This window comes from Asparagus officinalis, chromosome 5, assembly GCF_001876935.1.
Source record: "Asparagus officinalis chromosome 5, Aspof.V1, whole genome shotgun sequence".
In the NCBI taxonomy this organism is placed as follows: Eukaryota; Viridiplantae; Streptophyta; class Magnoliopsida; order Asparagales; family Asparagaceae; genus Asparagus; species Asparagus officinalis.
In genome coordinates this window covers 23,050,736-23,064,555 of record NC_033798.1, presented here as the reverse complement: position 1 = coordinate 23,064,555, position 13,820 = coordinate 23,050,736, and positions in this window count along the sequence as shown.

The window sequence follows — 13,820 nt, the reverse complement described above, 5'->3', positions numbered from 1 at the left end:
ATCTCTCTCCCCCTTTTCTCAAAAACCTTCTTCCTCCCCAAACTAGATCTCCCCCCCAACTCCAAGACCCTTCTTCCTCCCCAAAACGAAGCCTCCCAAAACAGTATCGAATCGACCTCTCTCTCCGCCACGACACCGCCAGATCCGCTCAGATCTGATCTCCAATGGCATCGAGAGAGGGGTTCGTCTACATCGCCAAGCTCGCGGAGCAAGACGAGCGCTATGACGGTAATATCTCTCGATTCAGGTCTACGACAGCTCTACAAATGGACTCCGATTTCTCCATCAAAAAACGATGAAGTTCCTGCCACACCCGAGGACCCGTCGAAGAGGAAGTTTCGCTATGTTCCGGTATGATTCATCTGTTGTTTTTTATTATAGGGTGAGAAATTTCATGCTTTGGCTGTTCTTTAAAATCCATTTTGTTCATTATGATAATTTCTGTCGATTTATTTCATCCAAAATAGTAATTTAGGACGTGGGTTTTTCTTTTGGATACTCCTGGATGTAAATTTGGTGTTTTATATGGAATCATAACTTGAGTATGATCTGATTTTCGGAGTTCTTAAAAGAGTATTGAAGTGTTCCTGAATTCTTATTCGGCAGAGAGTGTATATTTTTCACGAAAATTCCTTTCTTTTATCATATCTAAGAACCCTAACAGCCACCAAACACCCATAAACCCTATTTTGAATTCTTGGTGAGGATTGGAGGCTTTCAAGTTGGGTTTTTGTTGATTTTTTTTGGCTTTTGGAGTGGAGATCTCCTTCGACGTTGCTTTTAACAAGTTTTTCCTTCAACCCCAGGCGAGTATCATCTCTACTAATCCCCCTCCCAGTTTTTTAAAAATATTTTTGAAGAGTTTTTAATGAGTTTTATAGAGCCTAATCAATTATTTTGTGTATAAAAAAATTGGATCTTTTGTATATATGTATGAAGACTAGGTCTTTTCATGTTAAAGAGATTAAGCACGAATTTATAGAAGTGTTTTAAGATCTGAAAATAATTTAAAATATCGTTTATCTGAATTTAGATGTCTTATGCTTCGTTTTAAAGTTTTGTGCATGATTGAAGGTTTACATATGATTTCTTGTGCAAATAATCATGCTTGTTATGTTCTGCTGAAAATCTGCTGCACATATACTTTTGAGCTAGAAATTTGAAATAACAAATGAAATCCAAATTGAACCAAACTAATGCCAATTGAAAGATATGTGAATCTAGTTTTCAAAACAGAAAACCATACCTAAAGATAATTTTGCTAGAGAAAGATATACTCATTTTACTGATGATATATCCTGCAGAAAATATGCTGCACATATAAAATGTTTGACTGGAAATTTGAAATATCATATGAACTCCAAACTGAGCCAAATTAGTGTCAAATGATATCTATGTGAGTCTAGTTTCCAAAACGAAAAACTATTCTTAAAAAGAGTTTGTCCAGAGAAAGATATTCTCATTTTACTAATGCTATGTTCTGCAGAAAGCTGCAGATGTGCTGATTTGAGTCGACTCATCGGAGTTTTTCCTATTTCGTTTGTATTTCTGCTTGATCAACTACTATGCTTATACTTTCATACAGTGTTCATATATGATCGAGGGTTCTATTGAACTTTTGTTGAACATGAGTAGTTGCCTTGTTTATCGAGTATTAAATTGTAGTATTCATGTTTTCATCTACACATATGAGATGACTTTTCTGACACAAGCTTAGATCTGTACCGTGAGGCATGCACAAGAGTAGAATATGTATACCTTTACTTCTAGTATTCCATGGTTTATATATACAGTCCTCGTGTTGGACTATAATCCATTGAAGTCCTCGTGTTGGACTATAATCCATTGAAGTCCTCGTGTTGGACTATAATCCATTGAAGTCCTCGTGTTGGACTATAATCCATTGAAGTCCTCGTGTTGGACTATAATCCACTAAAGTCCTCGTGTTGGACTATAATCCATTTCAGTCATCGTGTTGGACATTTACATATTTGACCACGTCTTGGACATTTGTTAAGCTATGAGTATGACACTTATCTAAATCAGGACATGACATGATTACATGAGATTTGGACATGATAGCTACCTAGGCTGTACATGACACTTATGTAATTTTGACCTTTGACACTTATTTGGTTATGACATGACACAGTATTTAAGTTTTGAGATGGGTTGTATTTCTCTTTATTATTGTTCCTGTATTAGATTTTGGGTTTGGTGTTTAGGGATTTACAATTTGAGATACAAGGTATATACATGAGGGTTTCCTTGTTTGGATTATTTCGCTCGACGTACCTATGCTCGTGTTGTAAATCTCTAAATACTAAAATCCTCTTTTGTTAGGATCTATGATTTTAGAATATTATGTATTCACTGTATTTTCATATACAACGAGCCCTATCCTTTGGGGTTGGTTGTGATGATGCTCGCTAGCGCTTTGACGCTCGTTGTCCCTCCCCCTTTCAGGTAACGAGCCAGGGGCCCGGAGAGTCGCAGGTTGATGGCGACGCATTTTAGTTTTAGCCGTCTATTTAGTTATATTTTCTTTTGAGCTCCACTGTAGACTTTTGTGTAGACATGTGAGAGTTTTATTCTAGAAATTTTAAAGGCTGTGTGCCTTATTTCCCTTTGTCAGACATTTTGTATTTGAGACTTGTTGAGGACTCCAGTTCATTTATTTCAGACATTTACTTGTATTCCAGTATATTAGATAATGAAATATTAAATCTCTATTATTTCATCAGTTGATTCTTGTATAATCTTTTACTTGCTTTGTACTACACCTGTTGTTGATTCCACTAGAGAGATAGTAAATGTGATGGTGAAACATGTTATTGCACGGTGTGGTGCATGGCAGGTTTAACATTTCTGGTTTCACCTCGGACTGCAGCCTTGTGTGAACCCAGGGGCGTCACAGTAGAGATATAACCTAACCCTCTTTTAGTTTTATTGTAATAATCAAGAGGTTTTCCTTCTGGGGAAGAAAGCCGAATCAGCACTCGTCTTCCTTTCCTAATATTTAAACATTCCTGTTTACCAAAGTCGTAACCCATCCTTTTCATTAATTTTATGGAGTTAGGTTCATGATAATAGAATTGGGGGGATCCCCGGTCTTCCTCTGAACTCTCTCGCTGGAGTAATTCGGGTTTGACTCTACCGAAATAGATTGACTTTTGCCCTTTCCTTCTAGACGGGACCATAAAGAAAGCCTTCTGTGCATCTTCCATCTCTTCAAACATAGTGAAGGATGATTTTATAGGCAAATTGAGTAATACCTCGGCGTACAATGTGCGCCATGAATCAGTACATGCATCTATATTAGACACATTGGACAAGTACGCCAAATTAAAATCTTTATTAATGTACCACTCGCCCTCACTCGTTACATTGTTATTATCCTCACTCTGACCCATTACATTAAAATCCAACTCCCACGGACAATCCTCCTCAGGATTGGGCTCGATGTCAGCTTCTTTGCCACTGTCAGCGGCCTCATTTGATTGCTCTGGCTCTTAGGTATCCAGATCGAAAACCGAATCAGTGTGAAAGTTCTCCACCCCTCTGAAAGGTTTCTTCTTGGCAATTAGAGTTCTGACTTCTCCCTCTTCATCGACATATTTCATGACCTGATGAAGAGTAGATGGGACATTACGATTCGCATGAATCCAGGGTCGTCCTAACAACAAATTATAAGATGTCTGCATCTATAATGTAATAAGTCACTTCGAACTTGAGATCTCCAATTTGACATCTGAGTTTGATTTTACCCAAGGGTCATGTGCTATTGGCATTAAAGCTGAAGATGGTTGTCTGGGTAGAACTTAGCCGGTGCAGAGGAATCCCTAAGACTTGCATGACCCGGTATGACATGATGCTGAGTGCTGAGCCTGGATCTACTTGTATAGGGTTGATTTCAGAAGAGCTAATATACCCTATATAGTACAGAGGTCTATCATGCTTATGTTTAATCTGCATATCTTTCTGAGTGAATGATATGCATGGCAGACTTCTTGCAGCTTGTAGACATTGTATACAAGATTGTTCTTTGGAAGCTTCTGAAACCGGAGTGACCTAAGTAATAAAGCTTTCTGTGTTTGTCGAAGCTTCAATTAGAGCTTCCATTGTGGTCTTGGATAATCGTAGGAGCTCGTATAGGATGATCCTTGTAGGGATGTTAGCCAATTACGCCATGACGTTGAATCGGAAGGGCGTGTTCGATCCTCCAGTATCCTATTGAAGAAGGTTCTGGTTGAAGCAATGCTCTTTCTATTTCCCTTTATCCATTGTCTTCTTAGGAGCAGAACCCTCAACCTCTGGGGCTTGCTCTTCTGCTCCTTGAGCATATTGGCTATAATTTCTCAGATATGTTTTCCCTGATCGGGTACCAGGGTTACCTCCTTGATCTGCTGCAAGGATAATCCTCTCTTCTTCTCAGTCCGTGAGAGGTTTGAGATGATGATCATCCTCAGTTATAAAGGTGCTAATCATATTGGATGACTTCGCCTTGCCTTTCTTCTTCTTTGTGGATGCACTTGTCCACTGTTGGTCTTCAATTAAGTTAGGATGGACCCACATGATTTTTCCTTTTAGAACAGTAAGGGGTACCAAGCCTTTATCCTTCTGACTATGTGGATCAGTATTTTTCATGTGCATTTCTCCCTTAGGGATAGGTATAACGCCATCCGTTGTCGTTACAGGAGAAAAATCTCCGAACTGGACCGATATCAAATTTGTGGATACGGTCTTCTGTTCTGGTTTGAACTTGAGTACATTAGTATCGACTAGGTGTTATAGAATATCCTTAAAGATATAACATTTCCTTGTTGGATGTCCTAACATTCTGTGATACCGGCAGTAGTTAGGATCATCTACTTTTCCTGCTTCATCAGGTTTCTTCACTTCAGGAAGTTTTAGTTTGTTGTTCTTTCGAAGTAGCTGGAATAGGGTGTCCACGTGTTCCTCTTTGAATGAGTACTGTTTGGGTGCCCTCTGTTGATTCGATGTCTTACCCTGTTTTGCAGGTGATGCTCGGGTGCTGGTATCAGCGGCCAGAGTCTCCTTTTCCTTAGGTCTGGGAGCATTGCCTTAGATGCGTTGTGTTTGCAGATTTGGCTTATTAGCTTCTTCAGCTCTGACTCGAGCAACAATCTCTTCCACCTGCTCTCCTTGTGAGACCAACTGAGTGGGGAAATAGAGGCATTACGTGTTAATCCGAGGATTAAGGGTCAGCAGGCCATATTTGCATTATCCAGGAGATTCTTGAAGGACAAATGGTCCCATATATGTTGCATCGCCGGCAGAGTTTATTCAGCAATACCGCGTGATTAGGGTACGGGTGGAGCTTTCTTCGTGATTTCTTTTTCAGCTAGGATCTAATTTAATTTAGAAATTCGGTTATCTTTCATACCTCCGTGGGTAGGCTTCAGCTTGTAGCACATTCTTTAGATATTCTGTTATCAGTATCTACTCCTCTAGGGGAGGTGTCCACTCTATCTATAGGAGATATGTCATCAGATTAGATGAGTCAGAGTTTGTTGTCGATTTGATAGCGTTGTATATGTCCGGGTTCGATGTTATCCTTGGTAAGGTTTGGTTATCCTCCTACCAGGCTAGTATTGACTGCTTTGTGAAGACAGTCAATTTGGAAGCGTCCGATGGGTCCGAGATTATTATAGCAACCTCTCAGGGCTACCATTTTGCGGAGTTGTTTCTGGCGTACATCGAGGAGGCAATGCGACGGGATCTGAGTATTGATTTATTGGAGACTAGAGTTGTCTCAGAGTATCAGGATGTCTTTCAGAACATACCTGAGTTACCTCCTGTGTGAGAGGTCGAGTTTTGTATTGAGTTACAGTCGGGCACAGCCCCAATATCCCGTGCACCCTATCGTATGGCACCAGCTGAGATGAAGGAGCTTCAGACCCAGTTGGACGAGTTGTTAGCTCAGGGTTTTATTCGCCGGAGTCATTCTCCGTAGGCGAGTTGTTAGCTCAGGGTTTTATTTGTAGGAGTTATTTCTCCGTGGGGCGCACCGGTCCTCTTCGTGAAGAAGAAGGATGGTAATATGAGATTGTGTATTGATCATAGAGAGCTGAACAAAGTCACTATCCGAAATAGGTACTCTTTACCTAGGATTGATGACTTGTTCAACCAGTTGCAGAGAATGTAGTATTTCTCGAAGTTTGATCTTCGTTCTGGTTATCGTAGTTACGGATTTGGGAGATGGATTTTCCCAAAGAAGTTTTCCTAATTTTATGTGAATCTTTAGATTTTCTAGTTAGGTCATTTGGGTTGACTAATGCACCGTGGTATTCATGAATGTGATGAACCGAGTTTTTCCGTCCCTTCATGGGCCAGTTTGATATTCTCATATTTTCGAGATCGGAGGCAGCACACGAGTAGCATTGCAGACTCTTCAGGAGCATCAGTTATATGCCAAGTTCAGTAAATGCGGGTTTTGGTTTTTAGAAGTCAGATTGGTTAGCCACGTCAACAGCAAAGAGGGCATAGCAGTGAATCCGGCTAAGTTTACAGTAATTGTTGATTTGGAACCGCTAAAGACGGTGATAGAGATTCGAAACTTCTTGGGTTTAACCGGTTATTATGGGGAGTTCATCCAGGACTTCTCGAAGATTTCGACGCCTCTAACACGCCTTACGAAGAAGGGTGTACAGTTCATTTGGAGCACGGTGTGCCAGAAAGCCTTGATACCTTGAAGGCTAAGTTGACTACAGCGCCGGTTTTGACTATTCCGAGCGACGATAGAACATACGATGTTTACACAGAGGCATAATTGGCAGATTTAGGAGGCGTCTTGATGCAGACTCAAAGGGTAGAAGCATATATTTAGAGTGCACGAGCAGAACTACCCCACTCATGATTTGGAGTTAACAGCGGTAGTATTTACATTGGAGTCACGAGACATTACTTGTATGGAGCACAACTTGAATTGTTCACCGACCACCATAGTTTAAGTATCTTCTCTCCCAGAAGGAAACTCAACCAGAGGCAGCAGCGGTGGATTGACTTTATTGAGAACTATGAATTCGCGATTCAGTATATCCAGGAACAACTAAGATGTACAAAGACCTAAAGAGACAATTTTGGTGGAGTGATAGGCATAGGAAGATTTTAGAGTATGTAGCTAAGTGTCTTACCTGTCAACAAGTGAAGGAGTAACATCAGAGACCGACAATAACACTTCAGTTCTTACCCATTTCGAAAATGAAAGTGGACGGATATTTTTATGGACTATATTGTAGGGTTGCCGAAGTCAAAGAAAGAAAATGATTCTTTTTGGGTGATAATAGAAAGACTAACGAAGTCAGCACATTTTATTCCAGTAAAGACTAACTGTACAGCTAAGACGCATTCGAGGATATTTGTTCGGAAGATAATTCGACTTCATGGAGTTCCAGATATGATGGTATCGGATCGAGGTTCAATGTTCATTTCGTATTTTTAGAAGGGTTTCCAGGATTCGTTTGGCAACAGATTTATCTTACAGTAGTGTATTCCACCCACAGACGGATGATAAGACGGAGAGAGTAAATCAGATGTTGGAGGACATATTGCGGGCTAGTGTCATTTACTTTCAAGGCAGCTGGGAGGATCATATTTCACTGATAGAGTTCGCTTATAACAACAGTTATCAAGCGACAATTGGTATAGCCATGTATGAAGCATCGTACGGGAGGCCTTGCAGATCGCTTATATGTTGGGTAGAACCGGATGATAGTTTAATGCTTGGACCAGAGCTTATGGGACAAAAAAAAAAAACCTTGATCAGAGAATAGATTCTATCCACTCAGAGACGGCAAAAGAGCTATACAGATAAGAGATGAAGACCTTTGGAGTTTCAGATTTGAAGAATTAGTTATGCTAAAAGTATCATCTATGAAAGACGTTCAACGATTTATACATCGCGACTCCCACAATTTGTTTGATCAAGTAAATTAAATTTTTGTATGACTTGTTTATGGCTTATGGTTACTTGTATGGCGATGTTTATACTTAACACTAAAATGAGGGTATTAACACTTATCTCCTAAGTACTTGGAACATATGGTATATATATGAGGGGTTCCTTGTTTGGATTTTTCGCTCGATGTACTTGTTCCCTTTAATTAGGGGTTAAGTGGGAGTATTTACATTTTTTATGGTTAAGTGTAGACATCGAAGATGATTTTCGGGAGCACGAAGATGTTATGCCGCGCGACTTCTGGTACCTATGGAGGAAGTGTATTGATTTATGTGTACGATTATTTGTGTGGTTATATTTTGATTTAACGCTAGAATGAGGATATTTTCACTTAATTCTTAATCTTTCGGAACACATGGTATATATATGGGGGGTTCCTTGTTTGGATTTTTCGCCCGACGTACTAGTTCCATTCGATTAAGGGTTGAGTGGGAATATATTCATCCTGGACTGTTAAATATAAATATCCATATATGCTTATCAAGAGTAAAATTCTAAATGTTTCTGGTTGCGGGTTGAATTAGACCAACTATGTGTTTTTTCTAGTATTATTATTTGATTAAGTATGATTTCTGAATTTCGAGGACGAAATTCTTTTAAGGGGGGAAGAATGTAAAACCCCAAAAATTTGAATACTTTATGATAAATATTAATAAATATGTTATACATTTATAAATAATATATTATGATGTTGGAGTATGCTAGGAATTGATTTGAGATCAATTCAATGTATATATGTATATATGTGAGTACAAATACACAAATCATGCACAAAGGCCAAGAGTGAGAATCTGGGAATTTTGACTAGTTGAGAGTTTCTATGTTTTTCACACCGATTCATTAAGAATCTGGAAAAGTGTATAATACCAAAGTTGTAGGTATCTTCAAGAGCTTTCCAACAAATCTTAGATCACCTTATTCCGAGATCGTATGAGAAAGTTATAGCCAAAATACCGAAGGAGTATTTTCCTAGTCAGACTAGGTTTCCTGGTTCGGGTCTAACAGGTTTGTTTCGGGTTTGTCTCTATAAATACCTATATTTTTCACGAAAATTCCTTTCTTTTATCATATCTAAGAACCCTAACAGCCACCAAACACCCATAAACCCTATTTTGAATTCTTGGAGAGGATTGGAGGCTTTCAAGTTGGGTTTTTGTTGATTTTTTTTTGGCTTTTGGAGTGGAGATCTCCTTCGACGTTGCTTCTAACAAGTTTTTCCTTCAACCCCAGGCAAGTATCATCTCTACTAATCTCCCTCCCAGTTTTTTTTTAAAATATTTTTGAAGAGTTTTTAATGAGTTTTATAGAGCCTAATCAATTATTTTGTGTATAAAAATTGGATCTTTTGTATATATGTATGAAGACTAGGTCTTTTCATGTTAAAGAGATTAAGCACGAATTTATAGAAGTGTTTTAAGATCTGAAAATAATTTAAAATATCGTTTATCTGAATTTAGATGTCTTATGCTTCGTTTTAAAGTTTTGTGCATGATTGAAGGTTTACATATGATTTCTTGTGCAAATAATCATGCTTGTTATGTTCTGCTGAAAATCTGCTGCACATATACTATTGAGCTAGAAATTTGAAATAACAAATGAAATCCAAATTGAACCAAACTAATGCCAATTGAAAGATATGTGAATCTAGTTTTCAAAACAGAAAACCATACCTAAAGATAGTTTTGCTAGAGAAAGATATACTCATTTTACTGATGATATATCCTGCAGAAAATATGCTGCACATATAAAATGTTTGACTGGAAATTTGAAATATCATATGAACTCCAAACTGAGCCAAATTAGTGTCAAATGATATCTATGTGAGTCTAGTTTCCAAAACGAAAAACTATTCTTAAAAAGAGTTTGTCCAGAGAAAGATATTCTCATTTTACTAATGCTATGTTCTGCAGAAAGCTGCAGATGTGCTGATTTGAGTCGACTCATCGGAGTTTTTCCTATTTCGTTTGTATTTCTGCTTGATCAACTACTATGCTTATACTTTCATACAGTGTTCATATATGATCGAGGGTTCTATTGAACTTTTGTTGAACATGAGTAGTTGCCTTGTTTATCGAGTATTAAATTGTAGTATTCATGTTTTCATCTACACATATGAGATGACTTTTCTGACACAAGCTTAGATCTGTACCGTGAGGCATGCACAAGAGTAGAATATGTATACCTTTACTACTAGTATTCCATGGTTTATATATACATTCCTCGTGTTGGACTATAATCCATTGAAGTCCTCGTGTTGGACTATAATCCATTGAAGTACTCGTGTTGGACTATAATCCACTAAAGTCCTCGTGTTGGACTATAATCCATTCCAGTCATCGTGTTGGACATTTACATATTTGACCACGTCTTGGACATTTGTTAAGCTATGAGTATGACACTTATCTAAATCAGGACATGACATGATTACATGAGATTTGGACATGATAGCTACCTAGGCTGTACATGACACTTATGTAATTTTGACCTTTGACACTTATTTGGTTATGACATGACACCGTATTTAAGTTTTGAGATGGGTTGTATTTCTCTTTATTATTGTTCCTGTATTAGATTTTGGGTTTGGTGTTTAGGGATTTACAATTTGAGATACAAGGTATATACATGAGGGTTTCCTTGTTTGGATTATTTCGCTCGACGTACCTATGCTCGTGTTGTAAATCTCTAAATACTAAAATCCTCTTTTGTTAGGATCTATGATTTTAGAATATTATGTATTCACTGTATTTTCATATACAACGAGCCCTATCCTTTGGGGTTGGTTGTGATGATGCTCGCTAGCGCTTTGACGCTCGTTGTCCCTCCCCCTTTCAGGTAACGAGCCAGGAGCCCAGAGAGTCGCAGGTTGATGGCGACGCATTTTAGTTTTAGCCGTCTATTTAGTTATATTTTCTTTTGAGCTCCACTGTAGACTTTTGTGTAGACATGTGAGAGTTTTATTCTAGAAATTTTAAAGGCTGTGTGCCTTATTTCCCTTTGTCAGACATTTTGTATTTGAGACTTGTTGAGGACTCCAGTTCATTTATTTCAGACATTTACTTGTATTCCAGTATATTAGATAATGAAATATTAAATCTCTATTATTTCATCAGTTGATTCTTGTATAATCTTTTACTTGCTTTGTACTACACCTGTTGTTGATTCCACTAGAGAGATAGTAAATGTGATGGTGAAACATGTTATTGCACGGTGTGGTGCATGGCAGGTTTAACATTTCTGGTTTCACCTCGGACTGGTAAATTTGGTGTTTTATATGGAATCATAACTTGAGTATGATCTGATTTTCGGAGTTCTTAAAAGAGTATTGAAGTGTTCCCGAATTCTTATTCGGCAGAGAGTGAGGCTTTATTTTGGTAGAGAACCAGAGGGATGCTACTATTTTTTTTGGGACATAGGAAATGTGGCTTATTGGTCATTGGATGTGCATGAGGTTCTAAGAAACAAAAATAGTTGAAACCATTTAAAGAGGATGAGCAAGAAGGTGGTTATTAGAGAAGTTGATTGCTTGCAGGAAGGTGATGACATTTGCCGATGACGAGCTCTCAAATTTATTGATATTTTGTATATAGAGAAGAGCCTTGTGTTTACTTTTCGCACATGGCCCCTAAAATCTCAGAACCGGCCTTGAAGGTGGTTATTAGAGAAGTTGATTGCTTGCAGAAAGGTGATGACATTTGCCGATGACGAGCACTCAAATTTATTGATATTTTGTATATAGAGAAGAGCCCTGTGTTTACTTTTCGCACAGGGCCCCTAAAATCTCAGAACCGGCCCTGGTCGTGGTTCAGCAATTTTCATCAGGAATGAGGCATCAAGTCTCTCTCAAAATTGTACTAGACCCTTGTGGAAGTCTATTACGTCTTCAACCATCATTGTCAAACCTTTTTCATATGCTCTTTGACAAATATTATATTCTTCTCATCTTAAAAGATCCTTGTTGCATATTTTATTCAAGTTTACGTCTTTTTCAATCTCTCTTTGGGCATTTATTTCATTATATGCCTTGTGTTGTCTAAAGCTGAATTCCTAATGTTTAGAAGTTGAATTTCTCAAGCCATCTAGAGACAGTGTAGTCCGAATATCAAAAACTCAAGTGTTTGATAGAATTTTAGGCAAAAAATGATTCTGTACCTATTACTTGAAGAATTTTCAACCCAAGCAGTTTTATGAGTACGATAGGAGTCCAAAACTAGCAATAATGTCATAATGATACACAACATTAATCCAAATCCATATAATTTCATTTAATTTATAAGAGTACTATGGTTCTAAAAATATGTGATTTTATCTCGCCTGCGAGATTTTCATTATTGAAACTCAGAATATCGAAATATTTCTTGATATTTATACATACATTAGTTTTATAATATTATTTTGAGAAAGGTATTACTAAGGGGTCATTTTTTTGTCAATGGAAAATTTTATTCATTCATAGAAGTAGACGCCTTAGATGCAATCTAATGATGCACGACTTAATGTATATATTAGACTATTCTAATGGATGATTCGTTCCATGCACCGTGATCTACATATCTCAAAATGGTTATAAAATAAAATTCATGATGTTTTTTTTTTTGAAAAGGCAGGTAGGTTAACCTTAAAATAAGATCATAAAACTAAATTTTAATTGTAGATTTGACATCCCATATGTCAAAAGTAGGATTTTTACACCAAAGTTTTTACTTTAAAAAAAATATTAATGAAAATCCTAACTTTTTGTTCTGGGGACTTACATCACCATCAAGAAACTTTAGATCTAATTTAAATAAATATAAGATGCAATCAGATCTGAACCTTAAAATAAGATCAAAGATACGAGCAACCCTAATGTGCTCTGATCCCAATGTTGACTATACAATGAACATGTTGAATATTGAAATCTCTTATTTGGAGGTTACCTGTCCCGAATCTTTTGGAAGGATCGCCACACATCCATTCTTGATCTTTGAACATGACCGGAAGGCGACCACATCAATACGACGAAAAGCCCTCATATATCATCCCGCGACTAGCGCATAAATCATAGAATTGAGAGAGGAAGAAGATGACAATAGTCTATTTTTCTATATTCGTTTTATCTCTACATAAGTGCATATTTATAGAGTAGATGACAAAATCCTAACCATTTAGGACTAGAAACCAGTTCACTAAAGGATTGGCTTGAGCCCAGTGAGGCTCGACCATTCAATTGGGCAACCCCATAAATTACTAGCACAAATAAACAAAGTTAAGAGTCAAGAGGCTAGGTAAAGCGATAGAACTCCCTAGTTTTTAGGGGGGGTGGTAATAGGGCTGTGTAATAAAACTAAAAATGGGGTTTTATATAAAAATCACCTTAACTTTCCTCCAAATTATAACAACTTATCGCTTTTATTGTTTTTTTACATAAACCACCTACATTTGCTAAAATATTTTCAATGTCACATCTTCGCCACTATGTAGCCCAAGAAGAAAAAAAAAACACTTTTTTACCCTTCTCTCTCCACATTCCCCTCTTCTCCCCTCACTCCTCCACTTCCTCTCCTCTCCCTCTCCCTCCTCGTCCACTTCCTTCCTTCCCTCTCCTCTTCCTCATCCACTTCCTTCACCATCTCCTCCATGTCCGGGGGTTTCTCCAAACTCCAATTCTTTCATACCTCCTCCTCCTCATTACCCTCCTCCTCTTCCCTCCTCCTCTCCCGCCAACCTTCCTCCCCCTTTCCCGTCCTCCTCTGCTCCTCTTTTTTTTTTCTTTCTTGAATTAAACTGAGGGATTTAATAGTAAGTTTAGAACTTTTTTGAAACAGAAAGCGCTAAAAAGCGTGACACTAAAAACATCTTA